Genomic DNA, 27,419 nt, shown 5'->3' with positions numbered 1-27,419 from the left:
ACTCCTACTACAAGGTATTTAGAAATTAAACATGCATTTCAGAAAGAGGTACTCGTGGCTTATCTTGCTGCAGAGTAAAAGGAACATTGAATAACCACCGTGTATTTTCCTTTTCTATTCCAGTGTCCATTTCACTGGGAATAACACTTCTAGAGGATAACTATTCCTCTCCTAATATCAGAAATTTACTCTTACTGGTTTATGGACCATGTGGTTTCCCATTTATCCAGGGTGACACACATTCCAGATGTCACTGTCATTTCCAAAGTCAGGAGGAGAGTGACAGAAACATCTCATTCCTTTCAAACCTTCCCAAAACCAGAATTGTATGTTCTGTAAGGTGTTGATGTGTGAAGCAGTCCTCTTGATAGTAATAATGCATGTGGTGCAGGAGAATACTTGCAGCAAACAACCTGTGCAGTGGATTAAATGTCCCAGTTTCACAAAGGGCATTTATTGTTTTGTCTATTTCAGCACCACAGAAATTCTCCTTTGAACAGGAGAAATGTCAGTTCTGAAAAATGTGACACTAAAACCTTCAGTCATGAAGCAGAAGGCCTTGACAAGAAATGCTTTCTTTTCCTTTTATTTTTTTCCCTTGAATGGCAGATTTCAATACTTTGACATGATATTTCAGATTACCCTTCTTTCTAAACTTAGAAAATATAACTGGACAGAGAAAGTTGAAAGGTTTAGATACAATGAATTTTAACCTATTCAATTTTCCAATCCATTTGGATTTTTTCAGCCTTGGAGACAGCCTATGCTTTTGTTGTGCAGGAAAGGATTTAAATATTATTGAAAACCCATTAGTAACAGTTAGAAATTCTTTTCAAAACTCTAAAATTTGAATGGATATATATGGAGTAAAGTTTCAGTGCAATGTGTGTGGACTAAGATCCAAATAGGGTGATTTTATTAACTAATGTTAATAGCAACTCTTGCTGAATGTAGGGATATATTGCATATATTTTTGTTACCAGGAAAAAAAAAAGTTTAGTAATAAAATTGCATATAAACTTAGAAAAATACAGAGAATCCATGCCAGGTTTTTCTCTTGTTGATTTGGCTGGCTTTCTTTTCTTATACCAAGTTCAAATACCTTTTTCTCAAGATTATTATGTTTATGTATTTATGTATTTTTCCAAAAATGTATAGAGTATAAATGTTCCAGTGTAGATGCCTGATAATATGTATGACATAGGCATGGTTTTTTGTGCTAACATAGCTGTAGCAAAAGTTCTGGTTTGAATCTTAATTACAGTGGCAGGTGTTTTATAGCTGCCCTAATGTACCTGCTTTCTGTAAGTGATCTGAATGTATGTACATCTGAGTTAGGAAGGCACCAGTGGAACACTTCATTCCTTAATTTGGGGAAAAGCTCTACATCTCAAGGAACAGTTTATGATTTTTCATTATCCTTTCATTCCTCAAAGGCTTCCATGCAACTACTTTACATGGTGTAGAGAAGTCAATGAATTACACATATTTGCTTGTTAGTGAAGACATATTTCAATACTAATGCAACTGGACAGAAGTGAAAATAAATCAAATAGCTTTAATGACAGAAGGCAAAAAAAAAAAAAGTGAAGCTCAACATCTAACAGCATTAAATATTTTATCTTGCTTACTCAGTGCTATAAGTGACTCGAGCTTAAATTTTGTCATATTTAGACACATGAAAGCAGCTTGAACACAATCCTTGTTTTCAGTTTTATGGTTATGAATTTTGGTCTACTGTGTCAGTCAGAATTTTTGTTTTTAATTTGCATAGCAGAAAAGATTGAAGGAAAAAAAAAAACCTGCCCCAAAACCTGCAGCTGTCATCCTTTGTTCCATGTCTAACAGAATAAATGGTCTGGTTAGATTCCAGCATAGTTAGGAGACTTGTTTGGTTCAAATATCTGTTAGACATCAAGGTGCCACAGTCAAAATGGCTATTTTTGTGTAGCTGGAATAAAGAAAAAAATAAAAGCCGCTCCAAGTACTACAGGAAATGCGCACAATTAGTCTTAACGAAAAAAATTTCCAAAACTATACCAGGGAAAAAATCACATTTTTCCTTTCACTATGTATCCTGTGTCTGGTAGATGTTAATCTATTACATCAAAATACTCCATTAATCTCCTTATATGTATTAAAGTATTAAGAAATCTATCATGATCCCTGCAAGGTAGATGATGCTATAAAAAGTTTCTAAACATATGATGCTGACTAGCTTAGAACCCTTCATCTTGGATATACACAAACCCATGGCATATTAATTCAGCAAAGTCCATTGCAATTATGTATATGATCTAAAAAGGGGGATTTCATGCCATAGAAGTAAACCAGATAAGTGAATATTTCACATGAAATGGGCAAGTTTTAGAGAGGTTTAACCTACATTCACATTGTAAGATACAGAGAAGTACCTTATGCAACTTTTTATAGTTGCAATAAATTTATTTATTTGATACCATCTTTAAAAGTTGCTATATGTATCTACAGAATGACGGGAAAGGCCACAAGACTCTCCAGAATCTCCTCTACTTTCTTCTCTGCAAGAAGAAAATCATTCAGGTTAGAAGTGTGTCGCTGTTCTTTGTGCATGAAGATTTTAAACACACCATATAAAGAGCAGAAAATATCACGCAAATCTATTTTCTAAGAGTGGCCTGGCTATTAAGAGAAGCAGTTGGACTATAACAGATGACTGAATGTTCTCCAAGATGACTTTAAGTGTCAGATGGTTGTGTCCTAGGGTTTTTTTCACCAATCCCTACATTTATATCATATTCTATATATCTAAACCAGACAAAAATAAACAGTTTCATCAAGTGTTCTTGTACTAAGGGAGATCCTGCATACTCATACGGCCTGCTAAACCGTATTCTAGCCATGTGAGACTACTTCAGGGGCAAAGAATGGGCAAACAATGGCAGCTAAACATTAAATATTAATGGGACTTTCTGATAAAATATCAAATATTAGGTTATGACTTGTCAGCAGTAATATGAAAACTTCAAGGAAAGCATCACCAGTGCTGTCATCTTAGCTGCCAGACAAAATATAGCTTTTCCCTTAATAATTAAGTAGGTAAAGTGTCACAGTTTTCACTTGAATTAAAGAAAAAATGGGCTCAGAATCTTTCTTTTATGGCATATACAAAAGCGTTCAAATGCATGCTACTGCATGTGTGAATTTAACATCCTTGCTGAAATAGTTTCACTTTGTGTAACTAATTAAATATTTATAGGAACAGAGAATGCAAAAATAACTCTATGTGACAGAGGTTGTGATTTTTATGTGGTAGGAGAAAACTTCAGCATAAGTTCTCTTATTTAAAAAGCAGATTTGGATCAGGGCACCCACAGAATAGGCAAGTATTCTCTATTTGAGATATAGGATATACCCCTTTGGGGCTCTCTCATCATAAATTACTCTAAATTGATGGTTTTTTCACAGTCTAAAAAGAAAAGAAAAAGCATTTTTAAAACTTTTACATGAAGAGACAATTCTTCTCATTTGAATTTTATGGAATGTGTTAAATTCCCCTAGACTATTTCACTGCAGTTAAAAAAGAGATGCAGAGGTGTAATGAATATTATGAATGTTGACCTGTCTAGTCATATCTCTATTAGCATTTCTATTCAGCTATTAAATAACAAAGAATTGTAGAAGTAGAAAGAAAGTTAAGCAGTAAAATTTCAGCTAATATATAACAGGCAGAACTGTGTATAATTCTAATGCTGAGGATGAGCCTAAAAAAGAACACCGTCTGACTATATAATTACAGTGTTTGACAGAATACTTTTTTCTGAATCTGAATATAATGACACTTTTCAGTTCTCAGAGCTGGAAGACTGAGGATGAGTCAGAAGAGCAAGCAGTAGCTTCCATTAAATGTCCCAGAGGGAAAAAAAATAAAAGGAAATGGAATTTAGAAAGAGGAGACACAACATCAGAAACAACAGAGTCCCTATAACACCATCAATAAGGATAGAAAAACTTTAAAAGTTTCTATACTGAGGTTCATTTGTTAACTGTCAACCTCTGCCGGAAATCTCGTGTGAACAGATTTTGTTTTGATCTTTCAAAATTTCCATTCCTTGTCTTAGCAAAGCCCAAATCTGCAGAGATGTATGAAAAGAGGGAAAAATATGTTCAAAAATCAACTATATAAATAATTTTCCAACATTATATAAATGCATTGAAACAGGTCTGGCTTTAAATATGGAGGGATTTTTTTTTCAAGTGGCTTATACTTTTTTCCATTTAATCTAAAACAGTGCAGTGGTAGCAGTAACACATATTCAGCAACAAAGAGGGTAACTTTATCAAGGGTCTCCACAGCACCATAGGTGGAGTGATCCGGTATCTGAGATAATATAATTGATACTTTCATGAATCTGCACAGACTTCAAAACAGTATTTCAGGATTACAACAGGTTTGACAATATTCTTTAGTTCAGTATTAGATATGTATGTCAGTGGTGCATGTTCCAGATCCTCCTGTCTATCCCAGATAACAAGGTGTTGTAAAATGGGATAAAGTCCCGTCACAAAAGAGCAGGATTTTTTTCATGAGGTAGCCAAGGGGGGGTCTCTGATTGCAAGGCTGAGCTTAAAAGATGCGTCAGGAAGTGACCTGTGGGTACAAGACGTGCATGAATACACACAGAGTATTTAACTCCAGTCTGTTGGACTGACTAGTATGCTGCTGTATACTGATGTGGGTTTTATCACAAGCTTTCTAAACCAAAGTATCACTTAATTACAAAGCATCAGAATTTCTAGGTGTGAGAGTTTTCTGAGAAAAGAGACAATAGTGAATAAAGGTTGTAAGTGCTATTATTTGTTGAATGTATAAGTCCTAGCTGAGGCTGAGGTACTAATTAGAAAAAACTATTTGTAAAAAGGTAGTGCAATCTGCTTGAAAGAAGTTATATTTTCATTTCAGAAAAAAGGTGGGAAGAAGTGCAAAGAAATGGACTGATTTTCTAATTCTCATTACCAAGATTTTTGGAGAAAGAAATTTGGAGATCATGCATGGTACTCCAGCTGCAGGTGACAATACAGTACCATCAGTAGAGGAGTTATATACAAATGTATATAAATGCACACTGCAGACTATCATTCAGAACAAGTTTTACTTAGTAGGATCATGGAAAAAATGTCCAAGGACCCTGAGAACTCTATCATGTGAAGCTGAGGCTCCAATGTGTTGTTTGCTCAATCTATTTTTGCAGTCATAGATTCTTTGACCAATGCGTGGACTCTTCAGTCGTATTTTTGTGTTTTCTTCTGAATCTTACACATCTGCTACTAAATGGAGGGAAGAGTCCTAAGGATTTACTTCCTCAGAAGGAGAATGTCTTTAGAGCTTAAAAAGTGTCTGTAAATTTTAGAGTATGTCTGTTGAATACTGTAATTGCACTTCACACTTTGGGAACATTTTAAATCAGGGGAGTATGAGCAAGGGAATGGTATTGCTGCAAAGCTGTGACCATGTATTGAGGAGTGACACACTTGGCATTGCAGATGGAGCATTTTGGAAGTGTTAATTCACTAAGATCATGTGGAATATGGCCCAATCTGATTCATTTAGCTACCTGGTTAAGGACTATTTACTATAGAAAATATAAAAAGGAACAAGGAAAGTGATAGATTAAACACATAGATACACAGACCAGAGAAGGTGATAGAGCTGTATTTATTGTTCCTCTGGGTAATTTAATCCTGTGTGCATGTTTTTCAATGCCAAATTCAGTAGCAAATCAAGTCTGTGAGGTGAATAGGAGAAATCTCCATATGGGAAGTCAGTGGTGGGTATGGAGCCCAAGGTCTGATCATGGACAGTAGCCAGGCTGAGAAACCTGTGTTGATATTCAAGGGATATGTGGGAGGGGGAGACTGTGAAGCAGGTGGGTGATTTAATGCACCTGTTTGAGAGTAAACATCAAGCTGATCAAGCCAATGAACAGGAGGAGACTCATTTGGAGGGGAAAGAGGCCTGGCATCCCAACAGGGATGTTGAGTGAATGCTCAAGAGAGCTAAGGATATGGGTATGCTTGTGAATGTGGAGAGTGAGAACATGCATGATTTCAGTAGTGAACTTCAACCACAGTCAGAGAGAAGGAGTAGGGTTTGGCCATCTGTACCTATATCTTATGAGAGATGAGACCTGTTTTATGTGCTGTATCCAGGTGCTTTTAAAGGCAGTGCCTGAATGGGCAAACTGGAAAACAGCAACTGAGTCCGTCAGCCTGGGATGGAGACCGCTGAGATGTGATGCCTTAATCTGTGCTTACCTTGATCTGTACATAGTATTAATGAGATGTAACTATGTGAACTACTAAATAAATTGAAAAATAAAACTATAAATTATGATTTCACTAAAATTTCTAATTTTAACACATAGAATTCAGTCATAATGTACCATTGTTTCTAAAATATGCTAATTTTCAGAAAGTTTTGTGTATTTATTTCCATTTTTGGAAATAATCCACTTTTCTAAAGTCATCTCTGCTTGCTTGCCCTCTGCAACATTTTCCATTTTTAAGGTGACCAGGTCTTTTCTTGTATAATTTAGTTTATTCTTTAGATGCTTCTGAAATTATTTTAGAAGTTAAAAAAATAAGTTTTGAATTTAGGCTGGCATAATATTTAATAATTTTCCTGGCCTGTTTTCCTATTCTAAGGCCATATTTAGGCAATCTGAAAAAAATTCCTTTATTTGTTTTTCTTATTTAGAAAGACCCATTGGATTTATTTATTTTTATTTCTATTTTGATGTATTTTAAAGATAATATCTTTGGTAGGATCTTAAAGAAGAAATCAGAATCTTGCTTATATTTTCATGTAATCTGTCAGGTATACTTCAGTTTACAAAAAATTACAAGAAAGAAAAATAAAATATAAAAAAAGATTCAAAAAATCTTGACCCATTCACAGAAATTTTAGAGTTATCTTTCTGAATTTTAAATAGTATTTAATCCCGGTTTCTAGAATGGATAACTCACCAAAATAATTATTATAAGTTACTATAATTAACTCTTATTATTATTAAGACTTTATCATTCCTAGGACTACTCACTTTTTTTTTATTTTGTGATAAATAAAAAAATCTCTTTTTTTGACTAAGAGAAACTAAAATAAAATGAAGGATAGATGAATGCAAAGATCGTCGTTTTTGACCATTCCATTTTTCTCAGCTGTAAAGTGAGATAAAAGCAGAAAGATATACTAAAGGAACACATCAGTTTAAATTATATCAGGCATAAAGGCAGGTAAAAACCTGATGATATGCAGATACACATAGATTGTTTTGATTAACTAACCTATAAAAATAATTTTATGCAATTTGCAAACAAGAAATATAACTCATAGCACATGAAATTCAGGGGAGAATTAAACACCGTGTTTTATGTGCTTTTCACCTGGATTTTGGAAAGCCATTAGCCACACTGCTTTGTGAATTACTAGCACCTCTGTACCCACTGAGTGTGTTTGCAGCATAGCCTGCAGTGGAATGCAGAGACACCTGAACCAGCACACATGCCAGATGCAGCGGAGTCCTGACAGCACTGAGTTCAGCATGAGCCTATTCCTTCCACTCATGCCATCACAATTCAGTCAGCTCTCTGTTACCAATGCTAATTGGAGCCTCACAGAGTTTTGAAAACAGAATTAGTGCTATGGTTTCCACACTGAGCTAACGTGGCCAGGATCAGCCTCATGAACAGTCCCTTTCGCTTTATGAAAGATGCTATGCTGTCCAAATGCATGGAGCCGTTTCGGGTCTGAAGCTGTGTCCAGCATCTGAACCAATTAGCCCACCAGATATGACAGAGAGCATGGTGTGAAGACAGCTGGAACAGCTCTTGGTCTCTGTCAAAGGCTCAGCACAGCCTGGAAACAGTTAAAATCTTCTGAGCCAAGGATAGATGCCGTTGCACCCGTGGCTCTATACTTGGGCAGCAATCTGCGCAGCATTTCTACTGGCCTGCTTAGATCTTCTGGGAAATTTTTGCACCTCTGGCAGGATTTAGCTGCAGCATGAATATCTACTTCTCAGATGATGCAAAAGTTACTGAACTTGAGTTACCTCTGACCAGCTGTAGGTGTTAATAATGTATGCATCTGAGCTGCTCAGCCCAATTCCCTGTGTGGTCAACTGAGAAAAATAACAGCTTTCAGGTTGTGATCTATTTCTTCAAAATCCTGATGAGAATTGCTCTTTAGTTTGCCTAATTCCCTACACTGAATAAAAGAGGCATCAAGTGTCTGTCTCAAATGTGGACATATGACATAATGTCTAGAGCTAGCTGGAATTATCTTTAGCATCTACCATGGGTTCTGTGCCTTACTATTTTAAAATGCCTTATCAAAAATCTCCTGTAGAAAGAACAAAAAAAAAGCTGCTTTTTCATTTACAAATTGACATAAGAGGGACATGTTTTGCCTGTTCAGAGTTCGTAGAAGCTGTGGAGAACTGATATTATATGATCCAGTGAGGCATTCCACTGGCTTTGTCAATTTGGGACTAAGCAGAACACTTTTGTATGGCACCAATGTAAAATACAAGAGTGGCTTCAGGACAATGATCGTGCTGATAAGTAGGTTCATAAAATCAAAGCAAAGCCACTCATTTTGTCAGTTTCTAAGGCTCTTGTGACACCAGTCTAAAATGCTAGATCATCCTGCGGTTCAGATAATTATAGAGGCAGAGGGAAATACATAAACTCTCAGTTAATCGAGTGGATAAAAAGTTGTCCTGCATCCAAAGGACAGCTTTGGATGAATGAGCCTTAGCTAAAGAGACCATATGGTAGGTTTGTAAATGCACATACTGGATTCATCTTGGGACTTGCTAAGTACTCAGCCCTGAACTTGAAGGATGGGCCAAAAGGAATGCTGTATAAAACACTTCACACACTTTTGAAACATTTTTGTTGAAAATAAAAATTAATGAATTTGAAGGCAATGAACAAAAGGGTGGAAGGGAAACTACCAACTTAATCTATTTTTAAAGACAAAATATTAGACTGTTGAAATGTGCTGTTTTGAACCGTTCAAACTTTCCAATGAGTACCAGCAAATCCTTTCAAGAATAGAAAATCACTTCTGGCCCACATCTAAATTTACTGCTGTTGTAAGTATCATGCTTAATATTTTAGTTGGAGACAGCCAGAGGGCAATGCTCATTTAAGCACACAATTTATGACTGAAGCATTTGGAAGTTTTCAGACACCTACAAAACATGTGTTCAAATGGCTTTCACTTATTAATACCACAGTAATAGAATCAATAGAATGTTTTTTGCAAAACATTAAATGAATTTTTAAAGAAGACAACACTAAACTTGTTAGCTACTAATTTACTTTATAAGGGATATTGATTACATGAGAGTATGTTTTTGGTTACGTGTCCTCTGATTTACAAAACTTAATGAGCTGCTGTAATGCAGTGGGTAAGAGTGGGAAAAAAGAAAATCTCAATATTGTGTTGAACTGTTAACCATAGCCAAAATGATGGTGTGTTATCAACACTGGTTTAATGACAAATTAAAGGCACAGCATGCTGCTGCTGTGAAAAAAAAATCACTCCATCTTTTCCAGTTCCAGTACAGTAACTGAGAAGTATTTAGTCAAATAACAGCAAATTAGAAAAAAAATATTTTAGGGCTATACTTTGGCAGATTTTCTTGTGTTGCTCTATATAAATAATAGAACTTACATCAATACAGTTGTATAAGTTGTATATGCTTGGGAATTTATTTTTTTTTTGTGTTGGTTTAGCAGGAGAAAAGTCATACAACTTTTTTACTTTTGAGCTTCTAACAGGTGATTGCAAACAGGAGGTTAAAAGGCTGTGTGTAAAAGTGGACCATGTCCATTAAAACTAATGTATGCTGGCTGATTATAATTCTGTGAAAGGCTGCCTAGAAAATATCCCCCAAGGAGTTTGAATGAAGTCTAAAGAAAGCAAACAACCAGATTTACATCCAAAGGAATAAGTTCACAATATGTTCTTAACTCACCTTACTGACATTGCAGAACAGTCTGCATCTCTAACAGCGGTCAGGAGGAAGGACTTTCCCATTCTAGAAAGCAAGTTAAAGGCAAAGTTGATGGAGACTGTGGAGTTTCTAAAAAAGATCACATTTCTGTAAGAGTTCCTATTAAAAGAAAAAAGAGCTTTTTAACTGCTTAAGTGTTACGACTAGACATAGATATATGTCTATGAGTGAAGTATATATTAATTCTTTAGAAATTGGCTGAAAACCCAAAAACATGTCTCTAAAATGAGGAGCCATACTGTTAGCCAGAATGTTGAATTTAAACTTCTTTGGAGCTTAACACCTTTTGAACCCTCATTTTTTGCATTGTTATTGCCTTTGTTCAAATGTGTTTGCTGAGATGTTGTTATGATCTGGTTGTGAACATTATAAGAAAGATTTGGCTGCCTGAATTAAGGTGCAAATGAGACCATATTCCAAAGTCAATAGTATAGATTTTATATAGCAGTAAATGTGAGGTAGAGAGATAGAAAGAAATAGAACATGGAAGAGTGAGAGAGAAAGAGAATGACAGTGAGAGATTAAGTAGAAAATATCACCACTCGGTGGATCCCAATTCACTTTCTCTGGTCTTCTTGGTGATGATGGTCCTGCAAAACCTAGAGTTCAATGGATTATTATATGTTTGGACTAGGTGGGAATGTTCAGGTACCTCCCCATGGGGAGGCCTAGGTTGGACACAGTCTCTTGCAGCAGGCTCTGGATGCGTTGCATCACTTGGCATCACATGTAGCGCTCTGCTGCAGGGTCTCAGTAATGATTCTGGGGAGTGCTTTGGGGGTCTGTGATGGATGAGGACACCCCCTCAGCTGTCCTCCTGTGAATGTCCCGTGGTGTGGCCTTCCTGGCTGGGGGCTTTGCAATTGGGCCAGTTTGTGTGGGGGAGGGTGGATGTTCACTCCCTCTGACCAGAGATTATGCCTCACCACCAAAACTCTCCTCCTCCCCCTTTCATTGTGGGGCGAGTGTGTGCAAGCCTGGCTTCAGCAGATGAGCCTGTGGGCTGTGGCCTCCCTCACCTTTAACCCTGCCAGAGCTGGTTTTCAGGACAGCTGCTGGGTTTGGTTTTCTTGAGGATACCTTCTTCTCTCTCAGCCTCATTTACTTCTTCCTAGACCTGAGATAATTGGACAACAGTGTCACCTTGATCTTATCTCAAGTTCCTCTGGGCACAGTTCCAGTCAGAAGGCTTTTTGAGGGAGGGGTTGCCTTGGTGGTCACAGCTTCTGCCTGTGGCCTCTTGTCCTACTGTCTGGGACAACCAAGAAGGGGATGGCTCCATGCTCTTCACTCCCTCCCCTTCAGTGGAAAGATCCCCTCTCAGCCTTCTCAATTATAATCTAGATGATCTGACTGAATTATCTTCAAAAGATTATTATTTTATCTAAGGCCTACCAGTTATATTTGATCTTTAAAGTTCTAGGAAATTGAATTCAGGGGTGTAAACCACACAAGAGAAATACAAGGAGTTCACAAGGAGAGCTCTGTGAACTAACTTCATTTGAACTAACGAAATATTCCTACAAAGAACTTTTTTCCTTTACTCTTAGGGTTTTAGATTCTAGCATGTGGGACTAAACTTCTTCCATCTTTTAAATGGAACTACTGTGTGAAGTAATTGCAATGCTTAATAGCCCCCTTCCTCTCAAATCAATATTTTATTTCCCCAGTGTTACAAAAGGAAGGAAAAAATCTTAAAAGTCACTAGTCCTCAATGTTAATTACATCAAGCAAGAAGCAAATTTTGTCAAGTTGCTTTATTCTCTATTGAATAAAAGAAGACATAGTTTAGGGGCAGGAATATCTTACCAAATTTAGTATGTGAATCTTCAGAAAAAAATTTGTTTCTGTAAGTAAAAACTGTCAGACAAAATATTTGTGATTCTGTGATGTAACTACAGTGTTACACTGCAGACTCCCTTTAGATCTGTGTGATATCAAGTTATCTCCATGGAGCTCCTCCATGCAAATCAAGGAATAATATCCACTTCAAGGCACGCAGACCCTTACCAAACCTGACACATTTTCTGCTTGCACATGGGTCCCTCTCATTCCCTCCATCACTTTGTAACAACAGCAGCTTATGCCATTCTGGAGAAGGCTTTAGGCTTTCCATGAGAAGGCTGCTCACTGTCTAGGCTTGTATAATTAATGATGAAACCCATTTTCTGTGGTGTTTTCTGAAGCAGCTACACAAGTACTTTGCTCTTAACTATTGGGCATTATATCAGAGTTGGTATATTGAAGTGGTGACATTAAAAGATAGTGTGGGTTGCCTCTAATGTTCATCTTCAAAGAGGCAGTCTGCTCTGAGCTTATCCTTGAATTTCCAAATATGATCAGTTTTTTTCAGTGTGGGGAAAATTTTGCAGTTTGGTCCTGATGTTAAATTTCAGCCTTGAGCAAGTTTTTTTAAGAAAAGACTAGCCTGTGACAAACAAGAATCAGTGATAGGCTGATAATTATAGCAATGTTTAAATGTACCATTGTGACTTGCCTTTGTAGTGAAGCTAGTGAAGCATCCCCTAGAGTAAATTGCATTTTTCATAAATACCAAACATTCGGGAATACTTACTGCAAAGCATTTGAATGCCTGAAGGCTCAGTCCTTTGTGAATGGAGCCAACAGTGAGAAACAGACATGGAACAGCCACGCATTTCTTATGAGAGTCTGTCTTTCCCAAATGCATTCATTTCATCCTGTTCTTCAAATCCACTTGAAAAGGCTTTTTTGCCCTTTATGAATTCAAAACATCATTAAACAATCACTGCTTTTCTTGTTTAAACAACATGCTTCTCTCAGTTCTAGATTTAGTAATAAAGTCTAAAATTTCTGAGATGAGACATTTTCTACCAGCTGGGAACATTTTGTAGTGTGGTTTTCATCTTTTTGTTTTTCTGTGGACAGATGAACCAAGTAAAGATTATCAAGTACCAGCGGGTTGACTTTGCATATTTCTGTTAATATGGCTGAATACATTTGTTTTCATTATTTATCTTTCAAAAGTATAATTGAATAATCTTTGTAGAAATTGACTGCATATATACAAACCTTTGCAACAAAAATATTCCCTTTTTCAGGTACTTATTCTCAGCCCTTAGTTTTTATACTTTCTCATTTCCTAAAGTTTTGGGGGTTTTTTGGTCTTTTTATATCTCTTAATTCCATCAGGTAATCTCACTTATGATATTGTCATATGTCTTGCCTCTTTTTTTATCTTTTTTTTTAACCTCATTATTCTGACTTGTTATTCACTGAATATATCCCTGTGAAAGATGATTCTTTCAACAGGGACCCTAGACCAGCATTTTTTAAAATCTGCCTGTTGTTTCTGTTAACTGGTGAAGAAGTATGCTGCCTTGGACATAACCTCTTGTAGGAATGATGGATTATTCCTACAAAAATAGCCTATTTTGCTATGAATTTTCTGTTACTGGACATATAGTCTTCCAAAATTTCTAATTCTAAAGAAGATGCTGGTGTGGAAAGAATGAAGCCTAATCTATCCTGGGTAGGTACTAATTTCAGCATTTCTTTAGTTTAATTTTTGCAGTTAGCTTTCTTTCATTCTCTGGTTGTATTGATTGTCTTATTTTAGAATAATTCCCGAAAATACTGGCTTTGTGAAACGGAACTGCGTTAGTAAATAATTTACACTTTGTGATTGATGTGGGACTCAGATTCAACTTCATACACATACATACATAGTTGTCTATGCACAACTTAGACATCTAAACCCTCCTTCCCATCATTGGAAGTGATTGTATTTCTGGGTTGGCACTTACAGAATGACTAAAATGGCAATACACAACTAATTTCAAGTTTCACCTATGGAGAGTGGAGCTTTTTTTATAATGTCTCTTGTGGCTTAAATTATTGATGCTCAGAAATGGAGAAAGTCTAGGACAGGTAAAATCCAAAAAATAAAGCAAATTATTTATTAAGATTGGTATTTCTGTATTGAAGGACTGAAAATTATGTGGAGGTTAATTATTACAAAAAATTGGCTAAAGAGAGGAAATCACATTACATGAGTGCTTTGAACAACAAATGTGAGAAGATTGTTATAATTGACAGGCAATATGAAATCCAGAAGATGTCTCATGTGTATAGGATCTGTAAAAACAGAAGGAATGAAGTGACACAGCAAGATACAGAATGAATCAGAATATTGAAACTACAACATGAAAGAAGTCATAAGATATTGGCCCATATAGAAAGGCTAGATACAGAGAGGCATCAAAAATCTCATATTGGATATGAAACAGGGCTTAGAGAAAACATTTAAATTTGAACATGTAGAAACTTGAACCATTGCTAGTCCCATCATTTCTTTCAGAGACTTAAAATGTTCTACTTTTTCAATATGTGCTTTATTTTAGTAAAGTTGTCTGGTGATTACTACATGTTCTTCTCATTTTCAGTTTTACAGAGGTGTGAATACAATGTCCTCCTTCGTGTTAAAGAACTCAAAAATATTACTTCAATTTCTACTAGCATGTAGTAAGAAGTAAAGGCATGGGATAAAGAAAAGGGAGGAACATTTTTTTAATGCATTGAAATGCTAAGAAGTGTTAAGATGACTTTACTGGAAGGACAATCTTGAAGATCATTTACTTGATATTTCATTTTGCCCAGGCAGACATCAAAAAGAAAACAATAATTTAAAAAAATATTGCGAATATAATTAATTTTAACTTCCTTAGTATTATGAACACTCAAATTTCTCACACTTAAGACATTCCACCTCAATGAATTTAAAATTATTATTATTATTTGCACTGCATATCATTCTTAAATATCTTACTCAACTTACTCATGGTATACTGTTAAAGAACTAACGAAATAAAACACATAGTAAAAATCTTTTTCTATATCCCGCAGATAGAGACTGGAGCACGAGATACCTATTTTAATTGGGCAGAAATACTGCTACCATTCTGATTCTATTATTATTATTTCCCATTGAAAACTTGCTTCTAGTTCACTGATTTTTTAAAAATTTATTTTATTTTATTTTATTTTTTTCTAATGTACCATGAAAGTTTTCTTTACAGACATGGTCTCAGAAAAAAAAATAGTGGCACAGAATGGAATATTATGAAGATCACAGTCCCTGGAAAGTATATGTTTTACAAGTGACTGTCCATGTTGTTGTAAAATAAGAAAATTAAAGTTTAAATTATAAGAGATTTATCTTAAGTCAGTTGAGTGCATTTCTCACATCTAAATGTTGAGTTTTCCATTAAGCAATAATAAAATTATCAAGAGAGGTACTATTCTATGGTGAGATTACAGACAGCAATAATCTTCATTTCATATTAACCTGATACCAATTCCAAGATTCCATCAAAGCTACTGTCAGTCCTTGCTGCCACCACATACATAGTAAATATTGTTAAATATTGCTCTACACTTTATTGGCTATTCAAAGTGTGTGCAATCAGATTGAACTTCTGGATTTGTCATGTTATGCTGTGGTGCAAAAATTGATCTGAAATCAATGCAATACTCATGCTGACTTAACTTTAAATCAAGACTTGTCACTGTAATCACGTATCTGAGGATATATTTTATTTGTGATGCAAAGGAATCTGTTCTTTACCTATGCAACCATGATTTTAATGTGGAAAGAAAAAGTGCATGGTGGCACAACTTCTGGTCATGACATAAACTGTGCACCATACCATAAAATCAAGGTTAAGTATGGAAAAGAGGGGCATGTCAATGAGAGTTTTTACTATATCTGATTTAAAAGAAAAGATGATTAAGGACACATTTTTGTTTGTTATGAGCTGTGGTGCTTCACTTGTGTTTGAAGTGTGGAATTGATCCACAACAGTTTAAAGTAGCTGATGATTTAGCTGGTAACACCTAATTCCAATATTCATTTGCACCAATAACTACATGTCTGTGAAAGTAGACTGATTTATAAGCATGGGGGCAAGCTTAGAATTAGAGCCATAGACTTTAAAACTACACTATCAAAGCAGAGAATAAAAAAATCAGATTCTCCTAAACCATTTTTTTGCCTCCCTACTCTGCATATTCTGAGCTTTTCATATATATTAATAAATTTATCCTCACAAGGTTCACTCAAGAAAAGGGAATATTTTTCTTTGAACAATTGTTGCTGTGGAAAAGAATCAGATGTATTAAATGTCAAGCATCAAAAATTTTATTCCCAATATTACTAAAAATTCATAGTCCAGAGAGATGAAAAATGAATGGCTATATACGATGGTGTCTCAATATCATTTCAGTGCTCTGTGAACTGGTGTCTCACAGAAAGATATTTGCAGATTATTTTAGAGCAGTTGTTCTTACCTTTTTTTTGAGTTACTCACAGTATAATATTCTTCTCACCATCCACATGCCCCATCTCTCTGCCTCTGTAGAAAGGGCTCTACCACTTCTCATCTCATGTTCCCTTCTCATTTATCAGGGTGCACTCCTTTGGCAGGAAATGAGTGGAATAAATGGAACCATGTTAGTGCATCCACTGAAACAGTACAGCTGATCCTATTTTTTCCAATTCCCTGGACAGAAAAAAACTCTGTGGAGTGCATTGGCCTATATCTTGAGATGAACCACTTGTTTCTGTGCTCTGACATATCAGAATTGATACCACAACTTATAGGCAGCATGGAGAGGCAATGAAGAGCTGATATGCCATAAAAGTTGTACAGGCTGGAATAGCCAGTTATGTGCCTCATATTTCAGATGTACTGAGGATACACATGTAGTAGAAGGGCAAGAAATGAGACAATCAAAGCTGCAAGGAAATTGAAAAGGTTACTCTGATAGCAGATTCCATACACGATGGGCATCTTTTCAATGGATTTGGCATACTATTTTCTTACTTTTTCACTAGAAGTAAATAATGTTTGACCAACCTGATTGCCTTCTACAAGGGAAAAACTACCTGGATGGATCAGGGGAGAGAAGTGGGTGTTGTCTACCCCACTTCAGAAAAGCTTTCATCACAGTCTCTCACAACATCCTTGTAGGCAAACTAAGGAAACACTGGATGAGTGAAGAGTGAGTGGGTTGAGAACTGGATGAACAGCAGATCCCAGAGGGTTGTAATCAGTGGCACAGGGTTTAGTTGGATGCCTGTCAGTAGTGATGTCCCCTAGCGTTCAATACTGGATGCAGAATTGTTGAACTTATTCATTAATGACTTGTATGAAGGGGCAGACGCCTCCTCAGCAATTTTGCTGATGACACAAAGCTGGGAAGAGTGCAGCCCTTCAGAAGGACTTCAACAGGCTGGAGAGATGGGCAGAGAACCATCTGGAATTCAACAAAGGCAAATGCAGGGTCCTGCACTGAGGAAGAATAACCCCATACTCCAGCACAGGCTGGGGGCTGATCTGCTGGAAAACAGCTCTGCAGAAAAGGACCTGGGAATCCTGGTGGACCACGGGCTGTTCGTGAGCCAACAGCGTGCCCTGGTGTCCAAGAAGGCCAAGGGTGTCCTGTGGTATAATAAGAAGAGCACTGCCAGCAGGTTAAGAGAGCTGATCTTGCCTCTCCACTCAGCCCTGGCGAGGCCTCAGAGTCCTGTGTCCAGTTCTGGGCTCCTCAGACAAGGGAGACATGAAGATGCTGGAGTGGGTCCAGCAGAGGCCACAAAGATGGTTAGGGGACTGAAACATCTCTCTGATGAGGAAAGGATGAGAGAGCTGGGCCTGTTCAGCCCAGCTGAAGAAGAGAGAACTGACAGGGCACCTCATCAATGTCTGTAGGTATCTAAAGGGAGAGTGTAAAGAGGAGGGAGTCAGGCTCCTCTTGGTTGTGCCAGACAACAGGACAAGGAGCAACAGACAGAAACTGATGCACAGCAAGTCCCACATGAATCTGAGAGAGAGTTCCTTTTCTGTGTAGGTGAAAGCACACTGGAACAGATTTTCCAGAGATGTTATGGAATTTCCCACAAGGGAAGATGTTAAAAAACCATCTGGACATAATCTCATGCCATGTTCTTTAGGATGACCCTGCTTGAGGAGGGAGGTTGTACCAGATGATCCCCAGTGTTCCCTTCCAACATTACCCATTGATTCCAAGAACAACTCAAGTTCAAGACTGGACTGGGGAACATGTAGCAGTTGGATAATGTAAGCTTAATTTGATATCATACTTTAGATACCTCAAAAACCTTGCATGAAGATTTTCATACATTTTTGATGAAGCCGTTGCAGACTGGCCAAAAGTGTATCTGTGAAGATGGTATTTCTTCCCTGTTAGGTTCTTGCTCCAGAACAGATATTTTTAATTTGGGTGAATCATCCATGCATAGGTATCTCATGCCATTTGAAATGCCCTTAATTGTTCGACATATTTTCACAAAGCTAACAGAGAGAAAGATGTGTGCCCTTCTGTAGCATCAATTGAAATACAGCAAAGATATCCTATTGCATCTCAAGTTGCACTATTATGCTGTGTCTGGACAACTGGACCGAATTCTTTATTCCTCCATTTATGCACATGGAAGCATTACATTCCAGCTCACTTCCAGAGTTGCCATGAACTTTTCCAAGATCTTGGACAGAGCCTGGTGCTAGTTACAGTCAGACCATATGCTGTGTTGATCAAGCAGACAGAAAAATCACAGCAAATATCCCTTAAAATGCTTAGGCAGATGGATGTAGGACTGTTAAAGTGTTTTCTTCATGTGTTGACAATGCCTATGACCATATGAATGCACAGGGTGGAGGTCTAGGAAGGAGCAGAGGAATTGTGCCCCAGGAAAAGGCCTTGATTGTTGTGACTGTACACATGAGAGATATCAGGCTGAGTTTCTGTGTCCAGACCCCTGGGTACAGCCACCCAGCAGCTGTAAGTTTGATGTGTTTTGTGTCAGGAGGGCATCGAGATTCTTACCAAGGAATGAAATAGCAGAGTAGAGAAAAACCATAAATGAGAACTCAGACATCTAGACTTTGACTTTTAGTCTGAATAATCACAATGTGTTACACCTTAGTACATTTTCAGGGGGAAATTTTTGTCTTTAAGGAAAATTTTCTTTACAAAGAAATCTTTGTAAAGATGACATATTACATCATGTAGATCTAGAAAACTTTGCCATTTCAGATATTTCAGAGTTTTTTTAAAATGAAAATTACTGTTAAATTTTCTTGGTCATTGAAAGTCCTTTTTTTCTTTGTAATTTACCTTGTAAAATGTTCTTTATATTCTGGCTTTATCTAGTGTTCTGGGAATGAATTTCTCAGTCATTAAAAAACCATCCAAATAGCTGTTTATTTTGCTAACCAATAATTATCTTTGTATTCCATATTGGTACCTAAAACCATCCAGTTTGTAAGAGGACCCCACAAATAATTGTGTCATTAGAAAGAATAGTATCCAGCTACAAGATAGCAATGGAGATAGATAAATTCATTTGGAAAGAGGTTTAGATTTTATCTGTACTTCATCATCTCCCAGAGTACCTATCCATTTTTACTAACTAAGAAGCCAAGTGCAACCGAAATATCTCAATAAGACATTTAAAGTTAATGACTTGAATCAATCCATAAGCTTTTTAGACTCACAAAATATTTCTCTATAAGACTCTGGAACAATGATTTATACACACTGTGTCATGAAATATATTCCTAGAGGTTGATTGCTTTCCTAACAAGCTGATTTGAAGTTTATGGTACCTACACGTAACTCATGATGAAAACTGCTATGAAAAAAACTACACAAGTTTCATACACTTTCAGAAACCTTAAGAGCAATTCAAATACTGTAAGCACCCCAAATATTAAAAGAACTAATGTTCTGTCATAGTTTTTAAACTGAGCCTAAAATAAAATTGTTAAACAGAAGCGGCTCTCAAGAACTATGACCTATCTGTGGACTGAAAGGTGGTTGTGTTTATTATAGATTTACAGATGAGAGACATTACCTCTAAAGAATTTCAGGCTTGTCACTTACTATGAGAAACCAAAGGTTTCTTCAGCATTTCTTTAATTAACATGGACTTCTTATTTAAAAAAAGCAACCAAATACAATTGCACTCAATTATCAGTATAAATATTCTTTGAATGAATATTTATCACAGTATTTCAAAGAGGAATAGAAGTGAGAATAAAATTGTGAGTCACAAAAATTAAATCTTATATGTAATAGCATTTTTTTAATAAAAAATATAATAATGTAGGATTTAGAAAACAAAAAACCCCAACATTTTTATATATCACTCACATTCTGAACCACTCTTATGCCATGAGCTCAGGTTTGTATTCCAGGGTAAAAGACAATCAACAGCTTTGAGTCTCAAGGTTTCCTGATGTTGAAACAGAGTCTAAAATCAGGAAGGCTACTTCTATTCCCATTTTAAAAACCAATTTGTATTTTCTTTTAAGATACAACTTAATCTACCTAACTGCTAGTGTCTTTAATTGCTTTCTTTCTACGGTAGCTGTCAGATATGACCAGAAAGCTTAACCTTGGCATTGCAGACCATTATGTCTCATTATCTACAAGAAGATACTTGGATTGGGAATTTAGTCAGATTGTAATTTCTGGCTTTCTGACTGTCTTTTTACAAGTTTAATCATTGTATAACTACCTTCAAAAAGAACTGCTGAAATGAGCCAATTTTTATTAATGTTAAAGTTTTAGAGAATGGTATTACATTGAATTGCCTTGTACATTAACTTGTACACACTTTCAACCAATTTCTATACTGCTTTGTAAAAAATCAACTCAAGGTCTATGAACTGTGTTTTTTTTGTATTCTAATAAAAAATACAAGATGATAACAGCTGTGCTGAGGTTTTCTGTGCAAACTACTTTTGTTTTGAGAAAGGTCACTCTGTGCTCTTTTATCATACTTCATTACTTAGTTTTAGCTCACTTTTGTATACAGGCAATTTTTTCTCTGTCTACAAGCTGGAAAGGAAAAGCTCTTTATTAAAAGTTTTCTCTTTATTACTGAAGTTATCTGAGCTTCCAGTTGGCATATATATTGATTTTTTTTTTTTAGGAAAACTTGTAATATTTTAAATTTTTAACAAAACTTTCAGAAAAAATAAAAACAACAATTGCTTGTTTGTACATAGAAAATGGATTTACAAATATAAATAGAGTTTGTAATAGGCAAAATTTAAAAAATTTAGAGGCTGTGATTTAAATTCACATACATACACAGTGTTTGTAACTCCAAGGTTGTGGTTTTTGATCCCTGCATAGGCTGTCCACTTAAGAGTTGAACTTGATGATCATTGTGGGTCCCTTCCAACTCATGATATAGTGTGATTCTGGGACTAAGCTGAACTATCTGAGCTGTCTAAATCTCTTAAGTCCACAAAAATTGAATCTCGAAAATTTGAGAGGCCAGACTTTTCTTCTGGTGCCAGCTGGTTTAAGAAGCAATGAAAATAGCTTTACTTATCTTATTTTAGCACTAGTTCTCTTGGACAGATTAGAAAGTACAGAGGAAAGCCAAATGAATAATAATAGCAATAGCAAAACATAATTTATGGAGCTTGTAAAAAGATTTAGTTTGAGTCTAAAACTTTTGTTATCTTTCAATGCTGCTTTGTTCCTCTGTGTGCTCGACTCAGCAAGATTATGTATCCTTTTAATGCCATCTACTTTGGAATCAAACAACATCCACATCCTTTTTGGTCAGTTTGACAAGTTGTCACCATTAACTGACGCCCTGTCAGATATCACTTTATTTTCCCAAGTGGAAATGCTTCAGATTTCTTTTTATGCTTTCCTTTCCCTTTCTTCTTTTGAACATGTTCCAATTTTGACTTCATGCTCAACTGCTTTAAACAGCTTTAACTGTCCATGTCAGCATCAGTAAATTAACTTTTTCTAAAGTCAGTTACTTCCTCATCTCTGTCCTACAAGTGATACTGTCAGTAAATATAGCCCAGATCACAAAGATGACATTTCTCTGAAAAAACTTCACTCACCCATAATCTCCCCAGTCTGACTAACCTTCCCCCAAAAACAATAGGTCAAGAGACACTTTGTTATGCACTCTTTGTAGAAAAAACAAATTGAATTCTTGTTGAAGCAGTTCATAGTACAAGTCTGCATACATACTTTTCCTCCCAATTAGTCACCTGACTTTATTTTGTTTAAATATTGTCAAACATATTAGCATGCCTCTACATTTTCTACCGAAGAAAATTTTATTTTATTAAAAAAAATTACATTAAAAAAAAACTTCTGAAGGCTTAAGGACATGAAATTGAGATTATGGTCACAATTATGAACATTATAATTAAGCAAAAATGCATGCTTGGCTAAAAAACACCTACACTTTTAAATCCCAGTTAACAATTTCTAAGACTCCCTTGCTAAGTTAAAACTGATCATATACCTCCATCCTCTGAATTTTTACAAATCTTTGAAGAACACATTATCTTCATTCCATATAAAATAAATTGCGCTTATCTAGTGTCTTGGAGATTAGTCCTAAAACCAGGCAGAGAGAAAAAAAGATTTAATTGTACTTTATGTTTTATTTAGAATTTCCTGCATACTTTGCTCTATGGAGACCATAGAGTAAAATTGCAATTGTTTATCAACCTAAAATCACTTTCTATAGGTTTTATCGAGTTTATTAAGCATGGAAATGATCATATGCGTTTTAACATTTTTTGCTATGTCATAAGGGCATTCCTATCAGTTTTATGCTTGGCTGGTGAAGAGTAATGATTTTTTTGACTTTCTCAGCTACTTCAGGGGTCTTCTGCCTTCAAAATCGATCATGATTGAAGTAGTTTCAAACAAATAACATGCTTGTCAAACATGCTTCAACATGCTTGTCAAACATGCTTCAAACAAATATCATGCATGAGCATTTTAAAGCTGATGTTAGAGCATTATTAAGATCTACCAGGCCTGATCAGCTTTACCTGAGGCTTCCAGCCACATCTATGTGTCCAAAGGCTCCAGTTCAGGTCCTCAGCGGGCTCATCAGGCCCCTCCAGAGCCATGCCAGAAGAGCATTGAACCTCTGCTCACACACTGGCATTCCCCTGCCTGTCCATGGAGGCCCATAATCAGAACTTTGTTGTCACCATGAGGGACCTGTGCTGAGCCAGAACCTCTCTGTGTGTTGCTGGGGAGGTGCTGGCTGACATCTGATCTACTGATCCACTCTCACTCTGCCACATCCCCCTGCCTGCTTAAACCAAACCAACAGTGGGGGTTATGATGGCTCCATCCAGTTCACTCTGGATTTTGGGGGACAGATGGCAACAGGGTAGCCAAGGGCTGTCAGGAATGGTGACCCAGATGTCTTGCTAGTATGCTGATATGGCTATAAATCAATCATTCTACTCCATAAATAGCAGACAGCCCAGAGCCCTCGAGCTCTCCAGCACAGCAGTGGGCTGCTTGCCAGGATCTCCCCTTCAGTAAGGACATCTTTGAAGGTTACTCCTCGAGGTTGAGGTGTTCCTTGCTGCAGCAGATCTTGGTAATGACTGTGTGCTAAACTTTAGAATATTAGCTGAGTGATACCAGTATTTATCGTGTGCATATAATAATTTTGAAATAAACCTTTGACCAAATGTAGGACTGGAACTGGATCCAATTACACCTAAACTCCTCTCTGAGATGGAGTTAAGAACAAAAGGAAGTCCTTTCTGGACATCATGACTCAACAGGAAGCTCTTCCTGCTTTATCCAACCCTGTCCCCTATGCAGATACCAATCTAGCCTATCCTGTCATGGAATCCTGTTAAACCACTATCACATTTACCATTGAATTTTGACAGCTCACTGTTTTATATCAATAAAGTACATTGTTGTTTTTCTATTAGGATTGAAGTGCATTGCTCCATTCATGACACGAGGACCTATTCTGCCAGCTGTCTTGGGTACCCTCAGCTCCTGGTGCTCTGAAGAAGCATCTAGCCATTTCTACTTCCTAACAAATGATTTTGGATGAAATATGCATTACTTTTGCCCTAACATACACCTGAGTGTTAAGAATTAATATGAAATACCGAAACAAGGATGAAGCTGTACCTTCAAACAGTAATGCAAATTGTTTTTTAGAAGTAGAGTCTCTGAATTAAAAGTTCCTTTTAATTTCTGCATAATATCACTTCTTTCTTGGTCTAAACATATCTGAAATGCAAGACTCAGGAAAATATAAAGCAACTTAGGCATGTTGTTCCCTTTTTAAATAAAAAAAAAAGGATAAATTGACTATTTACTTCCATCCTGAAATACTCAGATTTGGAAGTAAATGCATCTTTTTTATATTGGCAAATATATTTAAAATATTTTAAATATTTTTTCCTCTTTTTTTTCACCTTAGTGTATTTTAACATCTAATAAATATGGTCCTAAAGTAGTCTGTATTTTGGAGAATCTAAATGAAGTTTTGTCACAACCAATACAGAGAACACCACACGGTTTTATTAGAATTTGATACATTAGAATTTATGCTGGTTTCTTTTTACCTCTGGTACTAAACCTGTCCTGAACCTTTTCTGGGCTATGAGATCTCAAGAAAGGAATCAGTATTTTATCAGCTCACAAGTACCGTCAGTGCCAGAGAGGCACTGCCAACAAGAAAATGTTAATTGTTACAGTACATTCAGATAACCCCAAATAATTTGTTTATTTACATGCTACTGTCTGTTTCTGCGATCATCCCTCACAGGTCTTTCTTTCCATCCTCGGGCAATATCAATGTACAAGAAATTCTGCCTTTTTATTAGGGAAAAAAAGAAATCCAAAGAACAGTGTTTTTTCAATTGAAATCTATGCTCTTCCTTTATCCCTGTGGAGCTATTTGAGTTTTAAAATCCGATAAGAAAGAAATCATCTATATAAAGATTTTAGGAGTTCTTAGAACATCAGATCATCATTTTGATTGCCATTCAGAGAGTTTTTATTCCAGTGCTAATCAAAACAGGATATTCTGAACGCTTATTAGATTTGATCCTAATCTTTTGAATTAAGTATCTTTCCCCTAGAAAATAGTGTTTTGTCAAAATTAAACACTGTATCAGTAATGTTAAATTCTTTTGCTTTAACAAAATAATAAAATAAGATGAGAAAGCAACAAAATAGACCTTCATACTTATATGATGCAATTTTACAGTGACTAAACATAGTCTGGGATGAAACCAACTTCTGGAACTCCTCCTTGCATAATACTGCAGAGATAGCTGGAACGTGGGAAATACTGATTAGATATTTAAGAAAAAAAACACCACAAGGAAGCTCGAAATTGGAACAGCTTATGCAGAGAAATTGTAGGATGTCTATTCTTAAAGGTATTCAAGATTCAACTTCCACAGACCAGAGTATCTTGATTAAATGAGGTGTATTTTGAGAAGATAGAGGGCTGAGTACCTCCAAATTTTTTTTCTAACCTAAATTATTTTATGATTTTTCAGTTCTAAAAGTGATGCAATTTCAGCTAAAGCTAGTTCCTAATTGCTTATCAATTACAGTAGAACTATCAGCTCTGTATTTAGGTCTACTGCCTGGAACACCTATATCAAATCTCTCCTCTGACTTTGGGCTTTTTGGAAAACTTGATCTACAATATTTTAGATCTTAATGCTGTCTAATACCAGAATCTAGTTTTTGTCTGATACCATTTTATTTCATGAAGGATGGAAAATTTTTTCTAAACCTAAATATGAGTAGGATGAGACCACCATTTCTTGCTTCCATTTTTCTTTACTTTAGGAATTGTTAGCAAATGTGAAAACCAAAGTATTCCCCAGGGACTGATGTATTCTCAAGGTCTAAGGAAACAGGAAGCTATTTTTGTAAATCTACTTGTAATAAACCTGTCCCATATAGTATTTTAAACAATCATTTTATACAGTTTCTCCCCTTTTAATCTGGTTGGCTTACATTTATTGTCTTAGGGTTTGTTTTATATGTTGTTGCTTTATTAAATTTATATTTGTTCTTTCTTTAAGGATTATATTTTATCTTTGCTTCAACCCTCTTTTTCAAATACCCTTTGTCCTTTTTTAATACACAATCTGGAATTCTGTCTTTGTCAACCTTCTGATCTTTCAGCTAGATTTAAATTTAACTCTTTTTGTTTAATGTTCCTGATATATCTGGTGATTCTGCAAAACTATTGAAATTTCTAGGTAACACAGGCTGTGTCTCAACTACCAGAAGTTTGTTAGAAGAGGTTCACTGAGAGGAACTTCTCTTTTATATCTAGGACAAATATTATCAACAGTCTGAAGCAAAACAAGGTTTAGCAAGAAATACAGCTCAGCTAGTTTTCACATGCATAGAAGAGCTGAGGGAACCTGCAATATGCAAACTGCTGCAGGGCTATCCCTGACTGGAAGAGACTCAATGGATGCAAAAAAGATACCAGAGTTATCGCTTACCCATTGGTTCCCTTTACAATACAGATTGGTTTTAAAAGAAAAAAAACCAAGAACATTTGGCTGTACAATAGACTACAGAGATCAGTTTCTGATTGTAACCTTTAAAATAAGGTCAACAAGAAATCAGAAAATACAGTCTTAACCCAGTAAAATCAGAAAATGGCACTGAGGCTTGATATTAATCACTGTACAGCTCATCATTTATTATGCCCTGAGAGAGCCCATCTTACTCATGTGCATCTTGTCCTGACTGTACTGTTATCCAGTGAGAGCATCTCTCACTCCTATTCTCGTTATACTGAAATTTGAGCTGTACTTTTAGAAAACTATAATTTTATGTCCTAGGACCTCTAGTTTTTGTTTCTAATGATGTGTTTGTATTTTTGATTGTTTATGGTCTTTTCTGAAAATACAAATAAAAGAGTGATGAAACGTGCCTGGAGCTGAAAATCATATTACTATAATAATTTTCATTTCTAGGTTCAGCTTCCTGAAATGAGTTATACTGTTGTAGTGTGAACTCTTATGTCTTTACAGAAACAGCAAGATTTTTCACAGGAATTTTTCTCTTCTTCAAATAAGTTCATAACCTATTTAGGTTGTTTGTTTGGGGTTATTATTTGTTTGTTTTAATAAGGAAGTATAATTTATCTAACTCTTTATTTTCAAAAGCTGAATTACTATGGTACATTTCCATATAGGTAGTCTATTAATAACACACATGAGCAGGTTTTCTTCTGGAGTGATTATCCAGTAATCCTTCAGCCACATCTTGTAATTGGCTTGGCAATTCATTCTGTGTGCAGCTTGCATATTTGTCTATTCTCACATCCTCTTCAATTCTAGTAAAATGATAACTTTAAAGATAATGCGTCCACAGGCAAATGGTACAAGTAGAGACCTGAAGGCTCTATCAGGTATTTGTTAGGGAGCAGAAAATCAGTGCCAGTCAGTAGAGAAGGTATTGGGGAACAGTAATTTCTCCTACCAT

Source organism: Melospiza georgiana, chromosome 2 (assembly GCF_028018845.1).
Source record: "Melospiza georgiana isolate bMelGeo1 chromosome 2, bMelGeo1.pri, whole genome shotgun sequence".
In the NCBI taxonomy this organism is placed as follows: Eukaryota; Metazoa; Chordata; class Aves; order Passeriformes; family Passerellidae; genus Melospiza; species Melospiza georgiana.
The sequence above is the reverse complement of the archived record's forward strand: the minus strand, read 5'-3'. Positions refer to the sequence as shown.